Source organism: Rhinopithecus roxellana, chromosome 8 (assembly GCF_007565055.1).
Source record: "Rhinopithecus roxellana isolate Shanxi Qingling chromosome 8, ASM756505v1, whole genome shotgun sequence".
Lineage (NCBI taxonomy): Eukaryota > Metazoa > Chordata > Mammalia > Primates > Cercopithecidae > Rhinopithecus > Rhinopithecus roxellana.
The window spans coordinates 23,740,109-23,750,863 of record NC_044556.1 but is presented as its reverse complement, the minus strand read 5'-3'; the positions used below and the strand labels follow the sequence as shown (position 1 = coordinate 23,750,863).

Sequence of the window (10,755 nt, the reverse complement as noted above, 5' to 3'; positions counted from 1 at the left end):
TAGGTCATGATGTCTTGTGAAAGGGGCTTGTGAAAATGAGTTCTCTCTCTTCTGCTCCTCTGCCTTGTAAGAACACTGAAAGAAAGCCCCCACCAGATGCCAGAGCCTTGATCTTGGACTTCCCAGCATCCAGAACTGTAAGAGAACAAATTTATGTTTTTTATAAATTATCTAATCTCAGGTATTCTGTTACGGCAGCACAAAATGAACTAAGATAGTAGCTTAGCCCCAAATATATGAGATTGGCTTTTATCAAAATACAAAGATAGAATTATTAAAATCGTTAAGTTTGAAGCAAAAGTGGAACTGATAATTTGAGATGGATTAGAATTCAGTCATCAATACAATAATAAGCTCTCCCTTCTGAGTGAGCTGGAGATGCTTACTTTACTTCTTCACGTGCTTTACATGTACACCTTACTACAAGCTTCTTTTAAATCTATTGTGACAGTCTCTGTCTTTTAACTGATGAGTTTAATTCATTTGCATTAAAGTGATTACTGATAAGGAAGGAGTACTTCTGCCATTTTGCTATTTGTTTTCTATATGTTTCATGTTTTTTTTGTTCCTCAATTCTTCCAATACTATCTTCTTTTGTGTTTGATTCACTTTTTTCTAGGGTACTATTTATTTTCTCCTCATTTCTTTTTTTTATATTTTCAAAGTTATTTTCTTAGTAGTTACCATGGAAATTATAACTAACATACTAAGTCTATAACAATCTAGTTTGAATTGAAACCAACTAAGCTTTAATAGAATACAAAAACTCTGTTTCTATACTTTTCTGTCTCCACCAAGTTGTTATTGTCACAAAATTTATACTTACATATTTCATGTCCCTTAACATAGAATTTATAATTACTGTTTTATGTATGTGTCTTCTAAATTATATAGAAAACCAAAAGAAGTTACAAACCAAAAACACAGTAATTCTAGTGTGTATGTTTACCTTTGTGGTTACCTTTACCAGAGTTATATCTTACTTCATATGGCTTCTAGTTACTGTCTAGTTTCATTTTATTTTAGCCTGAAGGACTCCTGTTAGCATTTCTTGTAGGGAAAGTCCATTAGCAATGAACTTCTTTAGGTTTTGTTTATCTGGGAATATGTTAAGTTCACTTTTATTTTTGAAGAACAATTTTGCCAGAAACAGAATTCTTTAACTTTTTTCCTGCTAGCACTTTAAATATGTCATCCCACTGCCTTCTCTCCTCCAAGCTTTCTGCTGCAAAATCAGCTGTTAATCTTATTAAGTATCCCTTGTATGTGATAAATGACTTTCCTTTTGCTGTTTTCAATATTTGTCTTTGTTTTTGATTGTTTACTTTCATGTGCTTAGTTAGATTTAGGTTTGTCTCTAATAAGCTGACCCTATAAAAGGCTAGAAGGAAGTGGACTGACGTTTTTAGTTTGTTCATCTTTCATTCTGTAGCAAATGGCAATTCCTTTGACACACACCTGTGTTTCTTCCTTTCTACACTTTTATCAGAATGGGCCTAAATACCCGATCTTTACCAATTTTCCCCTAGACCTATAGGACAACATTCGTAAAGTCTGCCAAAATTAATGTTGACAAAAAAAAGTAGTATGATTCCTTTTTATTTCAGTATTCCCGTGGTTCCTTTTGAGGATTAATGAGTTAAATCTTGCAAACCTCTCTAAAGTATTAGGATATTAGATATTACTGAGAAGAGGCAAGAGCCGTATGTTAAAAATTAATTGCAGGAAACCACTTGCAGATTGTAATAACGAAACATCCCAAGTTCCAAGGGCACTGGGGGCTTCAAGTAAACAAGCCCTCATTAATTTGGCTAATTAGTCACTTGCTGTATTTGCTGGTTTGTAAGCGGCACCCTTTTAAGCAGAAAATTGAGCTGTAAAGTGCTAAGAGCCCTATGTGTGGGAAAGATGGTACCAGTATCCTATACTTTGGATTTCAAGGCATATCTCATACATCCAAAAACATGTTTAGGATATTTGGACATTTCAGACTCATTCACATAACCTAAATGGACAGAGAGAAGCCTGGGGAAAACAGGCCCTGCTCTGTTGGTGACAAGAAAGAGCAATGGTTAGGAAGAAACTGAAAGAAGTCACTGTCAAATTTCTTTCTCAAAGGAAGGCCAACAGGCTTTTTCAGATAGGACCTCACACACACACAGGCAGCACCTTGTGACTGATTATTGTGGAATCAAGAGAAAGAGAAGAGACAAATTTGATCCTTGTGACTGGCAGATATACAGCTCCATATATGTCAACACCTGGGAACCTTGTCCCATAATGATAGTGGAGGAAATTACATATCTCATGCACACTGTGGTAAAGCCTACTGAACTATTCTGCCACCAAGCAGAGCCTCAGTCTAGTGAACTGAATGCTTATGTCCACCAATTACAAGGTCTTCCTTCCTTAAACTGGGCTAAAAAATACAGACAGTCCTCAATTTACAATGGTTCAGTTTACTATATTTCTATTTTATGATGGGTTTCTTGGGGTATTAAATTTTCAATCTATGATATTTTTGACCTATGATTGGTTATCAGTACACAGCCCCATTATAAGTTGAGCATTATTTGTACTGGGAAAGTCTGACTTTCTGTTTCTTTCCATATCAACTTACAGTAGCATCATCAATTCCATGGCTTCCTGATTGGCAGCTGGAGACTCTGGTTCAGATAGCCATTTATATGCCAGCTCCCAGGGTGGGTCAGACCTACAGGTGGCTAATACCATTCATCATGTGTTCAGTTTTATTAATTTCAATCATTGAAATTTTTCTTGAACTTGTTCTCGAGGTAATCCATTAATTAAAATTCAATTTAAACATCACTGAACACATGTTATACACAAAACCACTAAATTATAGATTAAAGAGTACAGTGATGAATAAGGTACTTTCTATTTTAAAGGGCTTAAAATTTGCCTCTGCTATGACCAGTTCATCTGCAAGACAAAGGGCATGTTACAGGTAGTCAAATACAATGGCCAACTTCTTGTCATCTAGGAAGCTGAAAGATTCTTAATTCTAGAGTTACTTTGAAATTCATGATTCCAAATGCATTAATTTAAATGATTTCTCATACAACACTCATACCTTCTGCCACCGTGTTTGTCCCAGAACAGCTTTCTATCTACTTTCCAAACACAGTTCAGGTGGACCAGAGCTGCAGAGAAACTGTAGGCATAAACAGGGCTTATTTAGTTCATGCAAAGAGCAAATGTAAATATCCCTTTCAGCAGGCAAAGAGCTAGAATATATTTTTGAGTGTTGCTAATGAGTGGAAGAAGCAAGCTGCTTTGATCATGCAGTGGTGCAAATTAGATATTTATGGGTTTCCTGTGGTGTTCAAGGTGTTGCTCCTTTCCAGTATTTTAGGAAGGAAAGCTTTGTGTTCTAAGAATAGCCTCATTGATGATTCTCCCTTGGGCACAAAAGTATTCTAATCTGGAAGTAGTAAATTTTATCTGAAGAGCCTGAATCTCTTGGGTGGTATAAAGTGTACCTTAGGCTTTGGGAGCTTTTTTAGTGTTTTTTTAAAATAGCTTTATTAAGATGTATTTTGCTCACCATACAATTCACCCATTTCAAGTATACAATTTTGTGACTTTTAATATATTTATAGATTTATGCAACCATCTCCACAGCAAATTTTAGAACATGTTCATCACCTCAAAAAGAAATCCTTTCACCCTTTAACTACTACCCCTGTCTTCTCAGTCCCCCACCACCAAGCAACTACTAATTTACCTTCTGACTCATAGAATTCTCTGTTCTGGAAACTTCATATGAATGGAATGATATATGTGGCCCTTTGTGATTGGCTTCTTTCACTTACCATCACGTTTTCAAAGTGCATCCATGTTGTAGCATGTATTAGCATTTCATTCCTTCTTATGGCCAATTCCATTGTATGGATATGCCACATTTTTTTGTTCATTTATCAGTCAATGGTCATTTGAGTTATTCCCACCTTTGGCTATTATGAATAATGCCATTTGTGTACAAGTTTTTGTTGAGACATATGCTTTCATTTCTCTTGGGTATATATACATAGAAATAGAATTGCTGGACCATTTGACATTTAAAGCAGCTGCACCATTTAACATTCCCATTTACATTCCCAGAAGGGTATGCGGATTGTTTTCCATATCCTTGCCAACATCTTGTTATTGACTTTTTAAATTCTAGCCATCTAGTGGGTATGAGAGAGTATTTCATGATTTGATTGGCATTTCTCTGATAACTAAAGACGAAGAGGATCTTTCCATTTGTTAACTGGCCATTTATATCTCTTCCTTAAAGAAACATTTATTCAACTCCTTTGCCCACTTTTTAAATTGATTTATTTATCTATTGAATTGTAAGAGTCCTTTGTATTTCTGAATACAAGCTTCTTATTGGATACATGATTTGCCAATATTTTCCTCCATTTGGTAGGTTATTTTTTTACTTTCTTGATTGTGTCCTTTGGAGCACAAATATTTTTAAATTTAATTAAGTTTTGGAGAATCTTTGTAACCTGGTACTTTTGACAGCCTAGCAACATCAGTCAGCTTTTGACATTACCTAGCTCCCTCACCCTCCTCTGTGAAAAGACCACCTTGGAATCCTTCCGCTCATCTCCACACCACTTCCTTTGCCCCTTCAGCCTCAAGCCATAATATCCATCTTTCCATTTTTCAGACATGCAAAGCTGTTTCCTACATTTGAAACTTGACATTTGGGTCTCGGTTCCAATGTCACTTCCTCAAAGAAACCTTCCTGGGCACCCAAACAAATTATCCCATTTCATCATTATCACATCTCTTTAATTTTCTTTATAACACATATCTTTATTTATTTATAGAAATACTAAAATATTCCATCAAAATATAAGCTGCATTAGAGAAAGAATCATATCTACTTCCTTCACTGCTATGTCCTAAATACCTAAAATGCCACATAGTAGGTTCTCAATGAACATTTCCTGAGTGATCTAATGAATCCTCTAGCCCAGACATTGTGCTAGGGACTAGAAGAAATAGAGTAAATAATACTGATTGCCCAAACAGGGCTGGAATCACTTTAGAAATACACTTTGTGATTAGTGTTATGGGAGAGGTATATGGTTGTTAGCAGAAAACTTATTTGGCAAGATGAGTTAAATATTTATCTTATTAAAATAAAAATATCTTTAAAGTTGTTGAGATAGATGAACAAACTTGCTCTGCAAATACTCAGAACTCCTTTAATTGACTTTATTATGCCCCCACACACATTTCATTGCATTTCACATCTGCTAACTCACCTTGCAAGGATTTTTCACATATTCACTACTAGCAGAGAGAAATGAAAGGGTCTAGCTGTACTCTTTTCCTTCACCCCTCACTATCTGGTAATAGTAATAATCATCATAATAAAATAACAACAATAATGCTTTTTTCTCTCTCTCTCTCTCTTACCTGGGGAAGAAGCAGGAAAAAGCTAGCCCCTCTCTGATCTGGTTGAAAGCACCACAGTAGTTGCCAGGCAGCTGGGTTCCAGTCCCAGCATTCCTAGAGTTTGTTGCATAAACTTAAGTCCTGTGTACTTTTTTAAAGTACTTTTTTAAAGGTTCTCTCTTCAGTGACTTTTAGTTATTAAGATGTTTCTCATCTAATTTATAAAATTTGTATGAGGATCAAATAGGGTAGATGTAAGAATGCATCCAGCTCCTCCAGGACAGAGAACGTGCCATAATCAGCTCAGCATTTTCAGAAACACCCACATTTGATCAGGTGTTAAGATAGTTTCTAAAAGAACCCATGCTCATATACACCATACTCTTGCTTCAATGATTTCCTCAACCTAGGATATTCTTTCATTTTCCACCCCCACCCCACTGACTCTCTTCCACGCCTTAATGTTTGTGTAAACATCCTTTCTTTCTGATAAATGCTGGTTTTGATACTCTGCACTCTAACATCCTCAATGCTGACAGCAATGTAGGAACCAAGAGCATTAAGATTAATTGAGAATGACTGAAGATACATCCTGTAATAAAAACCACACACAACAGTCTATCAAACAATGAGAAAACAATAAACAAAATGTCAGTAGTAAGTCCTTATCTACTAATAATTACCTTGGTTGTAAAAGGATAAAGTTCTCTGATCAAAATACAAAGAGTGGCTGGAATGGATAAAAAAAAAAAAAAAAAGAAAAAAAAAAAAAAAAAAAAAAGGAGCCAACCCAACTATCTGCTGCCTACAGGAGACTCACTTTACCTATAGAGATACAGACTGAAAATGAAGGAACAGAAAAAGATATTCTATTCAAGTAGAAACTAAAAGAGAGCACGAGTAAGTATACTTGTATTAATATCAGGCAAAATAGACATTAAGTCAAAAACTGTAAAGAGAGACAAAGAAGGCCATTCTCATAGAATAAGGAGTAAAATGGTGGTTACAAGAGGCTTTATTATGGGGTGTTTGTGGGGTGGGGTTAAAAAGATGTTGGTGGAAGGGTACATAATTACACCTAGATAGGAGAAATTAGTTCCAGAGATCTACCATTCAGCATGGTGACTATAGTTAATACACTGTATTCTTGAAAAATGCTAAGAGAGTGGATATTGTGTTCTCACCTCAAAAAATAATAACTATGTGATGTATCACATTTGTTAGTTAAGTAGATTTAGCCACTCCACAATGCATATATAAAGTCATGCACCATATAACAACGTTTTAATCAATGATGGACCTCATGTACTACAGTGGTCTCATAAGATTGTAATACCGTATTTTTACTGCATCTTTTCTATGTTTACATATGTTTCAATACACAAATACTCACCAGTGTCTATAGTATTTAGTACAGTAACATGTTATACAGGTTTATAGCCGAGGAGCATAGGCTACATTATGTAGCCTAGGTCTGTAGTAGTTTATACCATCTGGGTTTGTGTAAGTACACTCTATCATGTCTATGCAATGACAAAATTGATGGATTTCTCAGAACATATCCTCATGACACAGAACTGTACTTCAAAATATTGTGTTATACACGATACATACATATAATTTTATATGTCAATTCTTAGAGACAGAAGTACACACACATACTCTGTAACAAACTAGGAAGAACATATAATGTGTTTCCAAGTTTCCAAATCCTAACGAGCTAGTGATAATTCTCAATCAGTGTGGCCACTAGGAGCTGGTCTGGCGCATTCTTCTTGCAGTCTCTGTGATGCTTCTGTCTGCCCATGCTGCTCACCTCCTCTGCCATCTGCATTAATATGCTCCCTCTTTGATTCAGAGTTTGTTTCAGAAGCTGTTAGTCTTTGCTTATGCATGTTTGCAAACCACATGCAATTGTGCAGGTTGTGCACATAAAGAAGCACTGGGCAAGGGAAGGGAAAGATGGGATTGACACCCCACCTTCCCTTTGTCAGCCATGCCAGGAGGAAAAAAAAATATGTCTTTTTAAAACCTGTCCACCCAGAGGCAATAACATTTTGCAATTCACAGTATGTAAGCTTACAGTGGCTCTCTTCTCAAAATACCCATTGAATAATTCAGTCTTTATTTAATTTCTACAGAAGACTGTATCCCTCCAAGACCCTGGATAAAGGGACTGGCTCCACGATGCTGGCTTTGCTTCTCTCTACTCTCAATGTTTCTGGTACAGGGACCATGGTCTCCATGTAATGTGTGCTCTCTCCTCTTAGTCAGTGTTCAGCATCCTGAAAAGGAAGCAGTTTTGAAACCTTTTGGTGAAAAGCTCATTTCTTGATAGGAATCTGAATTGAGAAGTAGGCTTTCTCCAGGATAACACTTCCTCTGTCACTCCCCTCATTGGTAGCAACTGGGGTTTATATAGTTAAATTATGTAATGCTCAACATTATATAGGTTACATATGCATTACAGCCAAAATCCAGTATCTAACAAGTAAGGCTGTGATGAATTTTGCCCCTATTTGTTTTTCTCTATTTCCTTTTCTCTGAAATGCATCTCACAATGTTGGGGTGAGTAGTAAAATAACTATATAATGTCTGACTGAATACTGAAGAGGAATAAAACCATTTGCAATGTTTTTTCAATATTTCTCTAAGATCTTAATGAAATTTTAAGTTTAAAGGAACTCAATACAATTTAAGTAATACAATATTCTACAAGGAAGTTTTCGCGGAAGCCAAAAACTTCATCATTATTAAAATTAAGTATGTTGTTATTAAAAGAAGTTTTCATAGAAGCCCCAAATTTTATCATTATTAAAATTAAGTATGTTGGTATTAAAATAAGTGGGCTTCTTTTAAATGAACTGAAATGTAAAAAAATTACTTCAAATTTTAGTCCAAGACAGTATGAAAGAAGAAGAAAATAAATGCTGAAAGGATTAATATAAGAAATGACACAACTGTTTTGTATCTATCATTCTTTGTGTTTTCTCCCTTCTTCTTGAAAGCAAAGATACTATAACAAATAAAAGTTTAATAAGTAAAAAATACATGTTAAATGAAAAACCATGATTAACTTATTAAGGACCATTAAGTATATAATTACAAGGATTCTATTACATTAAGATACCAATTTCTTTAAAGCCAGAAATAATACCTACTGAAACTTTAATTATTTAAATGAGAAGAGAAGGAGGCATGTTATCTTCTCTGACAAAGATTAAAATCAATTTAATTGCTTCTCTGCTGCCTTGACATGATTCTTGCTGTGAGTCAAGCAACCAAAAAGGGAAATTAATACCGCAGCTGTTAATCAAGTGATATCCGTGCACTCCATTTGATTACATCAGGGAGAAAACCATTGCTACTTGGCTGACTTGTGTGTCTATACCCCTTTTTTGCTGTAGTTGGGTTAGCTATGAGAAATGCTGAGACTGGACTTAATTTTTAGAGCCTGTGATAGCGCTAGGTGAGGCACAGCCTCAGGAAATTGCAGGTTGCTGTGTTTGAGCCCGGGTAAAGGCAGTTCTATCAAGACAGAGGTTTGTTCCAAATTAAATTCACCCTTTGGTGCCTGATTCTACTGTCCATAGTGTGAAGTACAAAGAAACACAAGGGCACTGGCAGAGCTAGAGAATGAGAAAGAATATGAAGGTATAGCTAAGATTGATGATTTTTTGCCCATAGAACATAACAATATATTTTTCAAGGTAGACAGCAGCAGTTTCTAGAGGTCAAATACCAACTCTCTCACTCAAATTAGGACATGCATTTGAAAGCCAGGTACAATAACAAGTGATGCACACCTCGAGGCACCCCCACTCATATCCTCTGACTTTAAAACCAGGCTTTTGTTAAACACTAGTGCTGAATGAACATCCAGCAGCATACTTGGCAAACTAATGTATCTGATTGTAAAAAAAAAAAAAAAAAAAAAAAAAAAATGGTATTCTGAAATATTTATGAGTCTGGAAATACAAACCAGTACCCTGCCTCATGATCTGTTATCAGCCCTTGTTAACTTTACAGATGATGAGAGACACTGGAATAACTGGGGTTGCCAAAACTAATAGATCTCAGGTACTTTGCACCCACAGAGTTCAGTTTCATCAAGGGCCCTTTTTTCAGGAACTTTTAACTCTCTCCCTTCCTGTTTGCCATCTCTTGTGAGAGATAGAGATGGATAAGAACAACTTTCAAACATACATACTCAGGAAGAGAAAACTTTTCTGAGAACCTTATCCTTTTCCTACATAGGAAAAAAAACTCAAAGTAGGGATTGAGAAATTTGGTTCCTAGGGAAATGTTTTGCATTTGGGCTTTTTATATCCCTACCAGTACTATGGAAGGATCATAAGGAAAACTGCCCATCCAGACCAGTTGGAGGAAATGCTTATATATAACAGGATACACAGACAGGCAGAAAAAAAAGCATTCTGTCCTCCAAAGATAACCCAACGTTTTTTTAAATTTCAAAAATATAATCATGGGCTCAGGTCAGCCCAAGGGATAGGTTAAGATGCCCATCAGCTTTTATTTTATCTGAGCCTAGTTCACCTATCCCCAGGACCTGTAGATGACTTTGCCTGGCTCTTTTTCATCAAATACAACTCATCCTACTATATTGGATCACCTTGCTGTTAGCCTGGCACTGTCCCTCCCCATTTCAATTTGACCAAATTGAAACAGATGCCCAGAGGCCGTGAAGATCAAGACTAGTATAACAAAATTTGGAGCCAGTTTCCAAGCTTAAATCAATATTTAACGGTAAGCCTGCTTTTATTTATTTATTTTTTGGCAGGCTTTTACTGGCAAATATCACTTTAAACTGAAAGCCAGAAGCCTTAATTATAAAGGATGCCATTCAGGCTAGATTTTGAAAAACAATAACTCATTTGACAAGACAGCCTGGTAGTTTACCGGATTTCACTCCCAGAAGAAGGCAAGGAGGAGGGTGGTGTTGTTTTCTATATCCTTCAAAGATATATTTAATTACCTCATCTTCAAGCATGCAGAGACAATTCAAATAGGGTAGAGGGAGAAGGAAATGGGGGAGTGAAATCTATTCACTGTCTCAGTCAAATCAAGCAAAAGCCCCATGCCCACCTGCAACATGAGAGGCAAACATTTACGAAGGTGGGGAAGGATCACCCAAAGAGCTTACACAAATGGACCCTGGCTAGAATGAGGACCAGTGAGGATGCTATTCCTGGGTGACCTTTATTTCACCTCACTGCTCTCCAACATGTGTGCTAAATCTCCTCTAGATGAGTCAAACAAAAGGACAATTGGGAAAGAAGTGACATTACATCAAAATATAAGCCTCCTTGGGCT

The 10,755-nt window shown here is 36.1% G+C and overlaps 1 long non-coding RNA gene across 1 annotated transcript; it reads right to left on the bottom strand.

Moving 5' to 3' along the window:
- Positions 1–6,408: 6,408 nt before the first annotated feature.
- On the bottom strand, positions 6,409–9,330 carry LOC104679539. Its single transcript, XR_004058956.1, has 2 exons — positions 9,228–9,330; positions 6,409–7,706 (listed from the first exon to the last, which is right to left on the bottom strand). It is a non-coding gene; the product is annotated as an uncharacterized LOC104679539 (long non-coding RNA).
- Between the last annotated feature and the right edge of the window lie 1,425 nt (positions 9,331–10,755).